The sequence below is a fragment of the Mesoplodon mirus genome (assembly GCF_964341445.2).
Source record: "Mesoplodon mirus genome assembly, chromosome: 15".
In the NCBI taxonomy this organism is placed as follows: Eukaryota; Metazoa; Chordata; class Mammalia; order Artiodactyla; family Ziphiidae; genus Mesoplodon; species Mesoplodon mirus.
In genome coordinates, this window is record NC_138991.1 from 27,694,670 (window position 1) to 27,711,390 (window position 16,721).

Consider the following 16,721-nt stretch of genomic DNA (forward strand, 5'->3'; position numbering starts at 1 on the left):
TGGGGAGCAGGCATGCACATGCGTTTCTTGAAGGTTAGGGTTCCCAGGAAACAGACCATGAGATGGAAATTTGGGTGCAGGTGGTTTTCCAGGGAACGCTCTTCAGATATTGGGGGAGTGAAGGTAGCAGGGTTAGGCAGTTGCAACAGAGGCCTTGGGCAGTCCCATCAGGAGCTCTAGAGTGGGGACAGCCCTTCAGAGATGTCACAGCCTGAAACAGGCAGGTCAGGCCTCTGTTCTCTGCACTGACCAGTCTTTGGAGTGAGTGCCCCTGGGAAAGGCGAGCCATCAGTAGCCAGCACTGTAGGCATGTGGGGGCTGGTACCTTGATCCAGGTGATGTTGGCCAGGTGGGAAAGCAGGCCCAAGTGGTCAGAACTTCCAGTTTTTCAAGAGTAGCAATAAATCTACATTTTGATGTTGTCTCCCAATTTTTAAAAATGCTGGAAACTCTTTCAGACTTTTAGAACATGTTATGAGGAGCTGACATGCCAGGCACAAGGGTTGAGAGGGGCCTGGAGCTGCCTGCTGCTGTCCCCTGAAATAAAAGCCACTCTGTCACCAGCTGACATCTCGTTAGTGCCTGGTTCCCCGTGGAGTGAGCTCCATGGGGCAGGAAGCTTCGGGTTCTGCTCCCCACAGCATCCTCATCATATAGGGCAGGGTTTGGCATGGACTGAGAGTGAGTGGAAAAAGGCAGAGCCAAAATGTGTGATTTGCTGCAGCGTGCAGGGTATAGACTTGCCAAGAAAGGAGAAAACAACAACAGAAACCAAACAACCTGATGAAAAAAATGTCCGAAAGACTTTATTAGACGTTTTTCCAAAGAAGATATGCAAATGGTCAATAAGAGTGTGAAATGATGCTCAAAATTACTGATAATTAGAGAAATGCACATCAAAATCACAATCAATGAGATACCACTTCACACCCATGGGACGATTATTATTAAAAAAGAAAAACACAGAAAATAACAAGTGTTGGTGAGGATATGGAGAAAATGTAATCCTTGTGCATTGCTGGTTGGAATAGAAAATGGTGCAGCTGTTGCTGAAAACAGTATGGCAGTTCCTCAAAGATATTAAACATAAAATTGCCGTATGATCCAGCAATTACACTTCTGGGTACATAGCTAAAGGACTGACTGAAAGCAGAGACTTGAACAGCTATTTGTACACCCGTGTTCATAGTAGCATTATTCGAAACAGCCAAAAGGTGGCAGCAACGCCAGCATCCATCGACAGATAAACGGGTAAATAAAACGTGGTATATATAATGGAATGTTATTCAGCCTTTAAAGGGAAGGAATTTCTGACATACGTTGCAATATAGGTGAACACTGACGATGTTAGGCTAAGGGAAATGAGTCACACGAAAGGACAAACGTTGTATAATTTCATTTACGTGAGGTACCTAGAGTAATCAAATTCATAGATACGAAAAGTAGAATCGTGGTTGCCAGGAACTCGGGGGAAGGGGAAATGGGACATTATTTTTTATCAGGTACAGAATTTCAGTTTGGGAAGACGCTAAAGTTCTGGAGATGATTGGTAGTGATGGTTGCACAACAATGTAAATGTATTTAGCACCACCGAACTGTATACTTAAAAATGGTTAAAATGATAAATTTTATGTTATATATATTTTACCACAATTAAAAAAAATAAGACAAAAAAAAAAAAAGGAAAGGAGAACAATTTTCTTCTTATGTGGTAGCCAGCTCCAAGATGGTGCCCGGGGACCCGTGCCTCCTGCCATTCATGCCTTGATGGCTGCCTGTGAAGCCAACAGGTAGTGCAGGAATGAGAGAGTGTGACTTCTGAGGCTAGGTCATAAAAGGCCCTGCATCTTCCATCTTGTTCGCTTGGTCACTGGCTGGGGGGCCGACAGCCATCATGTCATGAGGACGCTCGAGCTGCCCATGGAGAGGAACTGAGATTCTTTGGCAACAGCCAGCACCATGTGAGTGACCTACCTCGGAAGTGAATCCTCCAGCACCATTAAGCCTTCAGAGGATGGCAGCCTCATGAAAAATTCTGAGCCAGAGCCACCCAGCTAAGCCATTCTTGAATTCCTGACCCACAGAAACGGTTTGAGATATAAATGTTTAGTGTCATCCTAAGCCACTAAGTTTTGAGTTCATTTGCTATGCAGCGCTTGATAACTAATGCCTTATTACAAAATGTATGCAATATATTTTATTACATATCATAACAATTTCTCTCACACCCATATATCAGATTCATCAAATTCTGTGAGCTCGTCCTTCAAAACAAATCCTGACTCCAAATCCTTCCTCCCACCTCCAAAGCTGCCACCGGGGTCCACCTCCACCACCTGGGTCATTGCCACGGCCTCCTCACTGGTCTCCCTGCTTCACTCCTGCTCTTTGCCAGCCTGGGCTGCGGCAGCAGCTAGAGAGATCTTGCCTTCAGTGCATAAGTGGAGCTGCCACAGGAGGGGTGACCTCCTGGTGTCGGGGGTGCTGCAGGAAAATTTCACGGAGGAGGCTCCCTTGGGGAATTGGGTGCATTTAGCAGAGTCCTTCCAAGGGGAGGTCTCCCCCTCACCACCACAGAGGAGTGGCTCCTGCTGTGGCCAGACAGGGGAGGTGGTGTCATGGCCAGGTGAGGGGTGCGTTGTGGCCCTGTTCACTTCATAGCACCCAGGGACCTTGCACTCTGTACAGTTTGGAGCCGCCCTGGCTGAGAATGTGAGTATGAGAGGAGGGTGTGTCCGTGCATCCCGTATGCCTCAGCAGGCCAAGGAGTGCAGTGGTTTAAAGCAGAGACTCTGGAGTTAAAATCCCAACTCTTTTTGCTTTGGCTGTGTGGCCTTGGGCAAGTTGCCCAATCTCTCAGTGCCTCCATTTCCTCCTCTGTAACCTGAAACTAAAAATGCTAATGCCTACCTCATAGGGCTGTTATGAGGGTTCAGTGAGTTAATGTGTACAGAAGGCCTTGGGACAGTATTAACACATGTAGAAGGGTTGGCTGTTAATATTATTATGGGCAAAGATCAAATCCCAGCTCTGCCATGGACTTGCTGTGTGACCTAGCACAGTTCACTTGACTTCTCTGGGCTCATTTTTTCTCACCTGTAAAATGGAATCACGTTGGCCCTACCCATAAGGCAGTTGTGAGGATTCAAGGAGATCTTGTACGGGAAGGTCTCCTTCCCATGCAAGGTCGATCCTTGGTTATGCGCATATGCGAGGTGCTGGGTATGTCTGCCTGTGTGGGCATGGGAGGCACTCGTGTGGCCTGGACTACTACCTTCTCTCTGAATGCCCCCCGACCCCCCCATCTGCAGGACCCCAGCTGATCAACCCTCCAGGCACACCCTTTTCCTGCTTCTTGGGCTGCAGCGCCACCTGCTGGCTCAAAGTTATGCATCCAGAGCCCACCACCTGTACGGAGGGAAGGGAGTAAACACGAGAGCCCTTGCTGCGTGCAGAATACATACATATAATATATGTACTATATATGTGTACACATGTGTATATGTACGTATACACATGTTGACGTAGGTGTCAACCTCTATCTATAGAGACTGAGCCTCAGGGAGGTCACGCAGAGCCAGCTGTGAAGCCGGGATTCTAATCCACACGCCCTTTCTCCACTCCAAACACCCTCCTCGGGTGAGTTCAAGCTCTGCAGACGAACCCGTGCTCCCCTCCACTCAGAAAGGAGCCAGAAGTGGAGGTCCGGGTCTTTGGGAGAACGTCACGGTTGTCCCCCAGGGCCCAGATTGAAGAAGAAGGAGCAGTGGACTCTGAGTCCTCAAGCTGGGGTCTCGCTCCGGCTCTCCCAACTACCAGCTGAATAGCCTTTGGAAAGTCCCCACTGTTTACTCTAGCGCTTATCATTTTGAAACGATAGTTACTGCAGGGAGAGCATTTAACGTGGGTGTTAGGTTCTAATGTGAGGAGAAAATTATAAAAATAAACACATTTTTTAAAACTCTGAAAAATCCTTTCAATCTCTCATAAAGAAAGGTATTGGCAGTCTTCTGACTATAGTCTTTTGCAGTAATAAATACACTCTGCACATAAAAAGTGGCGGTGTGGGGTAGCCACTGCGTTGGTTTGCACGCTGTAATTTTAGATACGGCTTCACTCACATGTGTGGGATTCTGTCCATGCTCCCAGCGTCTTGCTCACAGCTGGGCTCACGTCCAGGCGGAATCGCCCACACCATGTACTCATTCTCCTTCTCTGTCTCTTTCTGGGCACACAGAGGTGCCTTTCTGAAGTTACATAATAAAAACAGCTAACATTTATTGAGCATTTATTATGCAGCAGGCCCTGATCTGAGGCCTTTGTCTGCATTAATTCATATCATCCTCCTGACAATGCTATGAGGTAGGTACCATTATTACAGATGAGTAAACTGAGGAGCTGAGAGATTAAGTAACTAGCCCAAGATCCCACAGCTAGTAAAGGGTAAAGCCTGGACTTGAGACCAGTCTGGGACCAGAACCCACCATCTTAACTGTCATGCTACCCATTTGAAGGGAGGCCCCATGGGAGCCACGTGTATGTGTCTGTGTGTCTGTTGTCAGTCCACAAGCTCTGTTAGGCAGGCTAGAACCTGGTCTGGGTCATCTTTGCATCCCCAGTTCCGGTCCCGTTCATCTGGGGCCCACTCAGAGTGTATGCTCAGTAACTGTTGAACCAATGCATCAGGCTCACTGAGCCCCAGCTTCTTCATCTGTAAGACAAGAATAAGAGTCAGCACTTCAGATTGCTGGAGGGCCCGACGAGCTCCTCCGTGGAAAAGCTCTTTAAAGATCCTCTGTCCTGGGCTTCCCTGGTGGCGCAGTGGTTGAGAGTCCGCCTGCCGATGCAGGGGACGCGGGTTCGTGCCCCGGTCCGGGAAGATCCCACGTGCCGCGGAGTGGCTGGGCCCGTGAGCCATGGCCGCTGAGCCTGCGCGTCCGGAGCCTGTGCTCCGCAGCGGGAGAGGCCACAGCAGTGAGAGGCCCGCGTACCGAAAAAAAAAAAAAGATCCTCTGTCCTCCCTTGCCCACCTCCCCGTTGACCCCCTCCTTGGGCTTTCAGTCTGCACCAGCCTGGCAGAGCTGATTGTGTGCATCTTTTCCCAATGCTGCTTTCAGTAACATAATTGTAGCTTGAAATCGGCAACAGTGAGAGTAATTACACCATGGAAATTGGCAATGGTACAAACAGGGGGATTTCCCTTTACAGATGTTAAACATTTACCACTGCCAGGAGGAAATGGATCCTCTAATGACTACTTTCAGGGAGCGGCAGAGTGGAGTGATCTCACCTGTTGGCTCTGGAGCCACTCTACCTGCGTTCAAACTCTAACTATTACTTATCAGCCATGTGACCTGGTTTAGTTACTTAACTTCTCTGAGCCTCAGTAGTCTCATCCAGAAGACAATTACCTATTTCATTAGGGGTTTCATGAGAGCATCCATGTTACTCCATAATTATTGCTCTCTTTGAGCAATAAATGTTACTTATTAATATTATAAATCTACTTATTAATATTATAAATCAGCCTAGGAGGTGGAGGAACTTTCTTGTTTCCCCACTCTAGGAAAGGGAGTGATGGGCATGGGACTTGCAGGCTCAAAGAGGGAACTTGACAGAGACTTCCCTGGTGGTACAGTGGTTAAGAATCTGCCTGCCAATGCAGGGGACACGGGTTCAAGCTCTGGCCCAGGAAGATCCCACATGCTGCAGAGCAGCTAAGCCCATGCACCACAACTACTGAGCCTGAGCTCTAGAGCCCGCGAGCCACAACTATTGAGCCTGCGTGCCACAGCTACTGAAGCCCACGCACCTAGAGCCCATGCTCTGCAAAAGAGAAGCCACCGCAGTAAGAAGTCCGCGCACGGCAACAAAGAGTAGCCCTCCGCTTCTTGCGGCAACTAGAGAAAGCCCGAGCGCAGCAACGAAGACCCAACGCAGCCAAATAAATAAATAAATTTATTTTTTTAAAAAAGTGGGTGGGGGGGGTACTTGACCAGGGCAATGTGTATCCTCAGGTCAAGGCCCCTGTGTGGCTGAACCACACTGATTCCATTTGGCAGTTCTATCTTAGACCTGCAGTCCTACTCCCTCCCCTTTTGTGTGACTGACCTTTAACCTACTCACAAAGAATGTGCCCAAGCCAGAAAAGTTCCTTATCAACTTTTACCCTTTCCTTCATCTGATATGAAAACTGAAAGAATGCCTTTTGCTGACACAGATGGTTAATGGTCTGCAAGGAATAATGGCCATGAGACCCCCGGGGGAGGAAATAACCCCGGTTCCCATCAGTGCAGACCTACTTCTCCCTTGGTAGTCAGATTCTATTTTTAACTTTGGCCCCTTTAAATCCTCCTGTATCCCTTTTGGCTTCGCAGAGGGCCTCTGGATTGTTGTCTGCTCAATTTTGCCTGTCTGTAAGTTACCCACAATAGACTTCATAATTGCACTTTATGGAGTTGCCTGCTTCATTTTTAGGCCTCAAAGTTCCTTCTCATTTTGGGGATATTATTCAATATTCCTGCTATCTGACAGCCCTAATGGAGCGTGTCTTGAGGCACCAGCAGGCCAGATCTTTATGAACCTTGTTGGCTGTGTGCATGGCAGTTGGGGGATAAGGAGCCTCCTCGAGTTCCTTGGAGGGAAAGCTGCTACTAGCTTTGGAGCCTGGAACAGATCTAACCAAATATTCCCTCCTCTTGCCTCCCTTCTTGCTAGTGAACACTCTTAGAGGGAGTGTTGTGGGCTTTTTAAACATATGAGATGTAATGCATATAACAAGAATAGTACGAAAAGGGGGAAAAAGAAATAGAGCAATAGAGGAGTAACACTTCTATATCTCGCTGTAATTAAGTTAGTGTCAATCTGACATAGATTCTGATAAGATGTATATAGTAAACCTAGAGCAGTCATTTTAAAAAAGTGAAAAAACTATTAAAGAAGATAAAATGTTATAATAAAAATTACTCATTTAATATAAAAGAAAGCAGTAAGGAAGAATAGAGGAACAAAAAAGACATGAGACATATAAAAATATAAAGTAAAATGGCAGATGTAAATCTAGTTCTATTCTTAATAGCATTAAATATGAATGGATTTGATCAAAAGGCAGAGATATTCTGACTGGATAAAAATACCAAGCTCTAACTATATACTGTCTACTGGAGACACATTCTAGATTCAAAGATACAGATAGGTTGAGAGTTAAAGGATGGAAAAATATATTTCCTGCAAACAGCAATATCAGAGGGTCAACCTATCAGGATGATTTTATAAAAACTATAAACACATACGCACCTAACAACAGAGCCCCAAAATATATGAAGCAAAAATGGGGACTTCCTTGGTAGTCCAGTGGTTGGGAATCTGTCTTGCAATTCAGGGGATGCCGGTCCGATCCCTGGTCAGGGAACTGAGATGTCACATGCTGTGGTGCAACTAAACCCACGTGCCACAACTACAGAGCCTGTGTGCTGCAAGTAATGAGCCTGTGTGCCACAACTAGAGAGAAGCCCATGCACCGCAATGAAAGATCCTGCATGCCACAACTAAGACTTGACGCAGCCAATAAATAAATAAATAAATAAATATTAAAACAAAAAACCCAAAACAAAAATGGACAGAATTAAAAGGAGAAATAAACAATTCAGTAATAATAGGTGGACACTTTAATGCCCCACTTTCAATAGTGGATAGAGCAACTAGGCAGAAGATCAACAAGGAAATAGAAGACTTGGACAACACTATAAACTAACTAGACCTAAAAGACATTTGTAGAACATTCCACCCAACAACAGCAGAATACATTCTTCTTAAATGCACATCGGAAGTTCTCTAGGATAAACCATATGTCAGGCCACAAAATGAATCTCAATAAAAGATTGAAATCATACAAATATCTTCTTTGACCACCAACTCTAAGAAGTCTCTGAAATGGTTCCACATGAAGATTTAGCCAGAGGATTTCATGGTGGTTGTCTGAAAGCTGGAAGATTCTAGAAAACTTTCAGGGCATCTGTCTAAGCATTACCTCATGTCACCCTGTTGTGAGCATTAAATTAGTTAACTCTTGAGAAGCACTTAGAAAAGTGCCTGGCATGCAGTAAGACCTGATACATTTTAGATGTTATTATGCTCACAATAATGTCATGGAGCAAGCTTCATTATCTCCCCGATTTTACAGGTGAGAAGATAGAGACTCAGAGATGCATGGTATGTTGCCTGAGGTCACACAGTGAATAAGCAGGGGAGCCAGATTAGAAGCTTCAAAGCTCCACACAAGTGCAGAGAGGTAGGTCTCAAGACTTTCATCACTGTGTTGTTTTCAGTAGCTTAAAATTGGAAACTGCAGAGGTTCATCAACAGAGCTTTTCTGTAAACCTGGCATGCCCAGCCAGGGAGTGCTTTGTGCTGGTTACAAGAAATGAGGCCACCCTACACATAGGGACATGGAACCATCTCCAAGACATTTTGTTCAGTAAAAAGAACATCTGAAAAAGAGTTCCACAACCCACAGGAAACAAAGCCAAATATTCTGTAAAATCTTATGTCCCTGTGTGTGTGTGTGTGTGTGTGTGTGTGTGTGTGTGACCTATGAAGGCTCATATGAAGCAAATGAAGGTGATTTAACAATAGGATCTATTTATAGGATGCTCCCTTTCTTTAGGCTTTTCTTTATTTTTGTCGAGTTTTGAAATAACACATGCTCAAAGAAAAAAATTCAGATTACAGCAAAGTGTCAAGAAGAAAAAAGAAATCACCAGAAATCCCTTCCTCCAGAATTAACTAGGCTAACATTTCAGTATATATGTTTCCAGGTCCTCTCCTCTTTCTGTGTGACTGAGTGAGTGAGTGTATGTATGCATATATATATATATATATATACACACACACACACACGTAGAGAAACATACATATACAAATATGAGAATTCCACTGCTGTAACAAAATGTCCCCCACATTATAGAAGCTTGAAAACAGAAATTTATTTCTCTGTCACGTTAAATCTGGGTTCCAGGCAGAATGGAATCATCATGGTTTCAGCCTCCTTGTACATTCTTGCTGTATTATTCTCAACCTGTGGCTTCCTCCTCTTGGTCTAAGATAGGTGCTCCAGATCCAGTCATCACATCTGCATTTCTGCCAGCAGGAAGGGGGAAATGGGAATTGGAGGTCCTGCTCTGCCTTTTAAGTACACAACCTGGAAGTTATAAGTGTTAATCTTGTAACATTTGTCTAAACTTAGTCACGTGGTCATTCCCAGCCACAAGGAAGCCTGGGAAATGTGGCCTTTATTCTGGGCCTTTATTCTATGTGCCCAGCTAAAATCAGGAGTTCTATGGGCTTCCCTGGTGGTGCACTGGTTAAGAAGCTGCCTGCCAATGCAGGGGACACGGGTTTGAACCCCGGTCCGGGAAGATCCCACATGCTGCAGAGCAACTAAGCCCGTGCGCCACAACTACTGAGCCTGCACGCTGCAGCTACTGAAGCCCACGTGCCTGCAACGAGAAGCCACCACAATGAGAAGCCTGCGCACCACAACGAAGAGTAGCCCCCGCTCGCTGCAACTAGAGAAAGTCTGCGCGCAGCAACGAAGACCCAACGCAGCCAACACTAAATAAAACGTGTAAATAAAATACGATCGGGGGTTCTATGACTATGAAAGAAACAGGAGAATGGACACTAGCAACCAGCAGTGCTATTTGGTGCTTATCTTTGTTCTCTTAATAATAGTATCTTTCCTATCAAGAGAGAAAGCTACGTATCTTACATTCTAACCACTGAGCCCAGTGAGAAGACAAGGTCTGGGCCAAACTGCAAGTTGTAACAGAGCAGCCTTTCTTTCTTAAGGCACACCCAGAAGCCAGCTGATCACCCACCAGTTTCCAAATGAAAGGCAGAGTCCCGGAAACACCAAAAATTGTCATGGAAATTCCCCCAGGTTTTACCTCTATAAACATCATGAAGTGAATCAGGAAAGGCCATGCCATGGCAAAATCAGAATTTCAAGGCGTTGTATGTGACAAAACTCTGGCAACTTCTAGCGCCTCTGCTACTCATTCTTAAAGGGATACCACTAGTCTCTGCATGTGTAAATCACATCCTGCCTACAAAAGCACTAATTTCTTTTTTCACTGCCAGAGGAGTTTGAGTGTGTGCGTGTCTGCGTGTGTGCATGCGTGTGTGTGTGTTGGGGGATGATGAAGTTGGGGTCAGGTGGATTGGAGTTTTCTGTTTCTATTTCAAACCAGAAGACCATGACCCCAGGAGGCCCTGTATCTCTCTACGGCCCAGTTTCCTCGTCTGAAGCCAAGGTTTTCCTGGCGAGTTCACGTGCTTTGAGACTCATGTCGCTGACACAGAAAGATCATGTGATACCGAGCCTAGGCATTCCGGGTTCAGGTCCTGGTTCTGCCACTCACTGGCTGTGTGACCTCATGTAACTTAACCTTTCTGTGCCTCAGTTTCTTCATGTGCAAAATAGGACTGATAATAATAGAAAGTATTTCATAGTGTTTTGTGAGATTTTTTTTTTCTTTTTTTTTGCGGTATGCGGGCCTTTCACTGTTGTGGCGTCTCCCGTTGTGGAGCACAGGCTCCGGACGCGCAGGCTCAGCGGCCATGGCTCATGGGCCCAGCCGCTCCAGGGCATGTGGGATCCTCCCGGACTGGGGCACGAATCCGCGTCCCCTGCATCGGCAGGCGGACTCTCAACCACTGCGCCACCAGGGAAGCCCTTCTGTAAGATTTAAATCAGTAAAGGCTCAGGGGGAGCCCGGGGCATGTGGAGGCCCTTGGTAATGGCCCTGTGCCCTGGCATCTGGCCCACCAGGAAGGATAGCAGTGGGAAGCTCTTTATAGCCACAAAGTTAATGGTCACCATGGTGGACATGAGTGGGGGTGACATGGTGGATGCTTCTTTTTCGGGGATTCCAGTGCTGGCCAACCCCGAGGAAGCATGTTGGAATGCCTCTCAATTCCCTTTCAGATGACTCTGTGGGTCTCTCCTCAGAGAAGCCCTAATTTTATGCTCCCAAGTTCTTGGGACCACCATCCTCCAGGAAAAAGCTGAAGTGTGATACCTCAGTATTTATGCCAACAGCTCATTAGAAAGAACCCTAGATTCAGAGCCAGTGTCTGTGCCCTGTCTCTGCAGCCCATTTTCTGGGGCACTCTGGCTCGGTCACTCCCCATCTGGACCTCTGCTTCCACATCTGCAGTGTGACGTCGGACTCTGGGGGTGACTGTCATAATGCACGTGAATGCATCTTACAAGCTTAAAGGGGCTGTGAGAACAAGAGAGGGAACACCATTGTATCCGTTTTCTGTTGCTGCTGTAACAAATTGCCTCAAACAGCAGCTTAAAATGATACCAATTTATTATCTCACAATTCTTAGGTTAGAAGTCGGAAACAGGTCTCACAGGGCTAAAATCAAGGTGTCCACAGGGGGAGGATCTGCTTCTGTGCCATTCAGGTCACTGGCAGAATCAAGTTCCTTGCAGTTGCAGGTTCCTGCTTCCTCGATGGCTGTCAGCCAGGGCTGCGCTTGGTTCCTCAGGGCCTCTCTTGGTCTTTGCATGTGTGTTTTTCCTGAATCTCAGAGCCAGGACACTTGGCATCTCTCTGACTTCTGCCAAGTCTTTGTTTTTCCTTCCTCCCTTCCTTCCTTCCTCCTCCCCCTTTTTCTCCCTCTTCTTTCTCTCTTTCCTTTTTTCTTTTCCTTCCTCTTTCTTTCTTTTCTCCTTTCTCTTCCTTCCTTCCTTGCTTCCTTCCTTCCCTCCCTCCCTCTCTCCCTCCCTCTGACTCTCCCTTTCTCTCTCTCTTTCTTTCTTTCTTTCTTTCTTTTTCTTTTTCCATTCCTCTCTTTCTTTCTGTCTTCAACTTTATTGAGATATAATTGACATATAACACTGTGTAAGTTTAAGGTGTATATTCTGATGATCTGATACATGTATAATATACAGTTACCACAATGAGGTTACTTAACACATTCATCACCTCAAATAGTTGCTATTTTGTGTGTGGTGAGAATATTTAACAACTACTCTCTTAGTGACTTTCAAGCATATAATACAGTTTTTTAAAAATAATTTATTTATTTATTTTTGGCTGCATTGGGTCTTCGTCATTGGGTCTTCGTTGCTGCACGCCGGCTTTCTCTTGTTGCAGCGAGAGGGGCTACTCTTCATTGCGGTGTGCGGACTTCTCATTGCGGTGGCTTTTCTTTTGCAGAGCTCGGGCTCTAGGCGCGCGGGCTTCAGTAGTTATGGCACACGAGCTCTAGAGTGGAGGCTCAGTAGTTGTGGTGCATGGGCTTAGTTGCTCTGCGGCATGAGGGATCTTCACAGAGAAGGGATCGAACTCGTGTGCCTTGCATTGGCAGGCGGATTCTTATCCACTGTGCCACCAGGGAAGGCCCAATAAGTTTTGTTTGTTTGTTTGTTTTTGCTGCACCGCGTAGCATTGGAAACATGGAGTCTTAGCCGCTGGACTGCCAAGGAAGTCCTCAAGTATACAGTACAGTATTATTGTTAACTACAGTCATCATGCTGTACATTACTTCCCCAGGACTTATTCATCTTGTAACTGGAAGTTTGTACTCTTTGACTAACATTTCCTCATTTCCTCCACCCCCCAGCCCCTGGTGAAACAGGAGGGAAGGGGGCAGGGCACAACCTTTAAAAGAACGACATAGCCATATGACAAGACATAAATGGTTAGAACCAACTAGGATCAGGATGGCAGACAAGACTTCCACTAGACCTTAAGCTCAGTATACGCTGAGGCTTATACACATCAACACGCTGAATGACATACCCACAGGTGCCATGACCGTTCCCAAGGCTGACCATAAAGGTAAAAAAGTGGGCGGTGGCCCAATTCCTGGAAATCCCCACCTCTTCCCCCAAATATCTGGAATATTCCTCCCACTCATTAGCCTATGAAATTACCCACTCCTATAAAAACTGACAACCCCACACCCTGGGGCCGCTCTCACCTTCTGAGACGGCTCACACTCTGTCTGTGGAGTGTGTTTCTCTCTAAATAAACCCACTTCTTACCTAACACTTTGTCTCTCACTGAATTCATTCTGTGATGAGACATCAAGAACCTGAGCTTCATTAAGACCTGAGACCAGGTGTGTGATCACAGTTAAAAGACCGTGGGTTCAAGTCCCAATGTGGGTTTTGGCTAGGTTCGAGTCCTGGCATGTGGGTTCAAGTCCCAATCTGAGATGCACAGTTTCACCGGCAACCACCAATCTACTCTGTTTCTATCAGTTCAGTTTTTTTAAGATTTCACATACAAGTGAGAATATACAGTATTTGTCTTTCTCTGTCTGACTTACTGCACTTAACATAGTGCCCCTCAAGGTCCATCCATATTATCACAAATGGCAGAATTTATTTTTTATAGCTGATTATTATTGCACTGTGTATAAAAATACATTTCTTTATCCAAAGTGTCCATCCAACCTAAGTTGGATGTTTCCATGTCTTGGCTATTGTAAACAACGCTGCAATAAACATGAAGGTGCAGATATCTCTTTGAGATAGTTATTTTATTTCCTTCAGTTATATACCTAGAAGTGGGATTGCTGGATCATCTGGTAGTTCTATTTTTATTTTTTTGAGGAACCTCCATACTGTTCTCCATAGTGCCTGCGTGAATTTACACTCCTGCCAACAGTGCACAAGGGTTGCCCTTTCTCCACATCCCCACCCACACTTAACTCTTATCTTTTTGATAACAGCCATGTGGTAGACATCTCATTGTGGTTTTAATTCGCATTTCCCTGATGATCAGTGACGTTGAACACCTTTTCATGTGCCTGTCGGTCATGTGTGTGTCTTTTTTGGAAAAACATATATTCAGGTCCTTTGTCCATTTTTAATAGGATTGTTTGGGTGTTTTGCTGTTGTAGTGTATGGTGCGGCATCTTTCTTCTCATTTCAACTGTATCTCTTCTGAATCTCTGTTTTTTAAAGATTCATGTGATTAGTCTGGGCCCACTCAAGAAATCCAAAATAACCTCACTATTTTAAGGTCTGTAACCTTAATTCCAACAGTAAACCCCCCTTTGCCGTGTAATGTAACATATTTACAGGTTTCAGGAATTAGGGCATGCACAGCTTTGGAGAGGCCATTCTTCCCACCACTAAGTAATATTTGCTGAGCCCTTCTCAGGGCAAGGCATGGTGCTGAGGCCTGCGGGTCCAGGATAAACAGTCCAGATGCAAACCTTCCCTCGTGGAGCTCAGAGCCCTGAAGAGCAAGGACCACTGCTCGCACATGACCCCATTTGCAGGGCCTGGGACCCACTCAGAGGCCCATGTGCCATCTGTCTAAAGCATTAGAAGGTATAAATCAAACCATACCGCCATGCCCCCTCCTCTCTGCAGTTTCTCTGGAAGGTGGTTTGCAGGGTGTCTCCACTGCAGAAAATGACAGGACGGGGTGGAAGCTAGGTTTGGGCTCAGCGCTCTTGGGCAGAGGCTGGCTGAATTTGCCCAAACCTAGGGCAGCTCTGACCAGGTCAATCTCCCCAGAGCACCGGGGCCTGTGAGACTCCTGCCCCAGGTGTCACTTTTCAGGCTCTGTTTTCCAGACAGTTCTAAACATTTCTCAGAGTATACTACCAGCAAAATGGTGGGAAGGAATGTCTCCTGGGGACCCCCACTCGGGAGTTTGGGTGGCCAGCTTCAAACCAGAGCAGCCTCTCTTGCTCAGCTTTATTGGGGCAGAGGTTGGGACCCTACCTGCTCTCCATACTCAGATCCCTTTAGCCCCCATCCATGGCCTGGGGTGGAAGGAGGGTCGTTCTGCCCTTTTTATTTAGAGTCCCTTTGCTCAATCAGTCATTGACTTCCAGGAAAATTTCTTAGGAGACCAAAAAGGACAAATCGTATATTTCAGTCTGTGTGATAAGCTGGCCTTTGCATGGCTCACCCAGTGCAGGGCCCTTTCTGCCCAGATGGCTGCAGTAGTTTCCAAGTCTGTTTGTATCTGCTGTGGTTCCCTGCAATATCACCACCTCCCCGCCAAAACCCACAGAGGCCAACACAACCCTTCACCCCTTCACAACCTTGGCCTCTCAGGCCCTTGCCTCTGTGCCTGCCCCTGGCCTCCCTAACCCGGCCTCCCTAACCCGGCCTCCCTAACCCGGCCTCCCTAACCTGGCCTCCCTAACCTGGCCTCCTTTTAGGTGCTTGAATGCAGTCTGCTGCCTCCTGCCCCACCGCTTTTGCAAGTGCAGTTTCTGCTGCCCAGAAGGCTCCTTCTTGCTTTACCTCCTTCCCTCCAACCACCTTGAGATACCAGCTTGGGGATCGGGGTCGTCCTCAGGGATGCCCACCCGCTGCCAACCCTAGGCAGAGTCCAGAGTCCTGCTCTCATTCTTCAGGGAAACTTCCTTGGTTGGACTGTAGAGACATCACGTGACGTGGGTCAACTGGACTTAAGTTCAGGGAGGGGGTGGGTGGGGGTGGGGTGGAAGGGGCATCCAGGGTCCATAGCAGATATCCTCTCAAAGTGGAAGCTTTTTAATGACAGTTATTGAGCACTCACTGTTTGCAGGCGTGGGGCTAATTAACCCTCACAACCACCCTGAAAGGGAGGGGCTTTTATTGTCTTCATTGTACAGAGGAGGAGACGGAGGACAGCTGACTTGTGCATGGTAACTAAAAGGTTGTCAAGGTCACAAAAACTTCCAAGGAGGAGGGCGAAAGCAAAACCATAGAGAGGGCTGTCAGATGGAGGTGCCTTTTCCAAACAGCAAGTCACCCGCCCTCCCACCTAGTGCTTGACAGAGTGCATTAGCATGGCTAGCACCACACTCTACACGTTCTTCTGCATCTGCTTCCCATGTGTGTAATTAATCTTGGAGCATCTTCCCACATCAGTACAGGGAGATGGTCCTCTTGCTCATTACCTACTCCAATATCTTTTCTGGGAGAGAACGATTGGAAACAACCCAAATGCCCTTGTAAGGGCAAATACAAATAAAAACATTCCTTTCTGGTGCCCAAAAGGGAAAGAGACCTCCCCACTCCCTTTTCTTGAGCATTTGCTTTAGAAAACATAAATTCTTTCTCTGCTCCTTTTGGCATGTATGCGAGGCTTTAAAAAAAAGCTGAATGAGCCTCTTGCCAGTTTTACCACACAAGGGAGCCCTCTGTTTGCAATGTAAATATCAGGAAGCCACACCCCTATCACCCAGTCTCCGGAGTGTAGGAGCTTAACTCAGGGTTTGGCTCCAAGTTGCAAAGCCACCTCCTTTCATAAAGATATGAGTTCTTCTTTCCTGTGGTTAAGGACAGTTAGCTAACACAGAGAGCCACCCCAATCACTAGCTGAGTTCAGAATGACAAACGGTGTTATCTACTTCTCTTACTTGAGGTTATCATTTGAGAACCTGGATGTAATAGGTTGTGTCTACTGGACTATATAGAAGGGTAGAGTTTCTTTCCGCCTGTGCAATCTCTTTAGCAGACAGTCTGTGATGTGCACCACAGTCAGGTTGAACATATATTCAATAGTCAAACTCTTTTCTTTCTTTTCTACTTTTGTGGAGAGGTTTTTGGGGTTGGTGGGAGATTTAGTGTTTAATTTTGTCTCCAACACCTTCAAATGTCTTTCTACAGAGGGCTGGTTGAACAAATCTGGCACCTCCACACAGTGGAATACTATGCAGTCACGACAAAGAACAAGAAGGCTCTC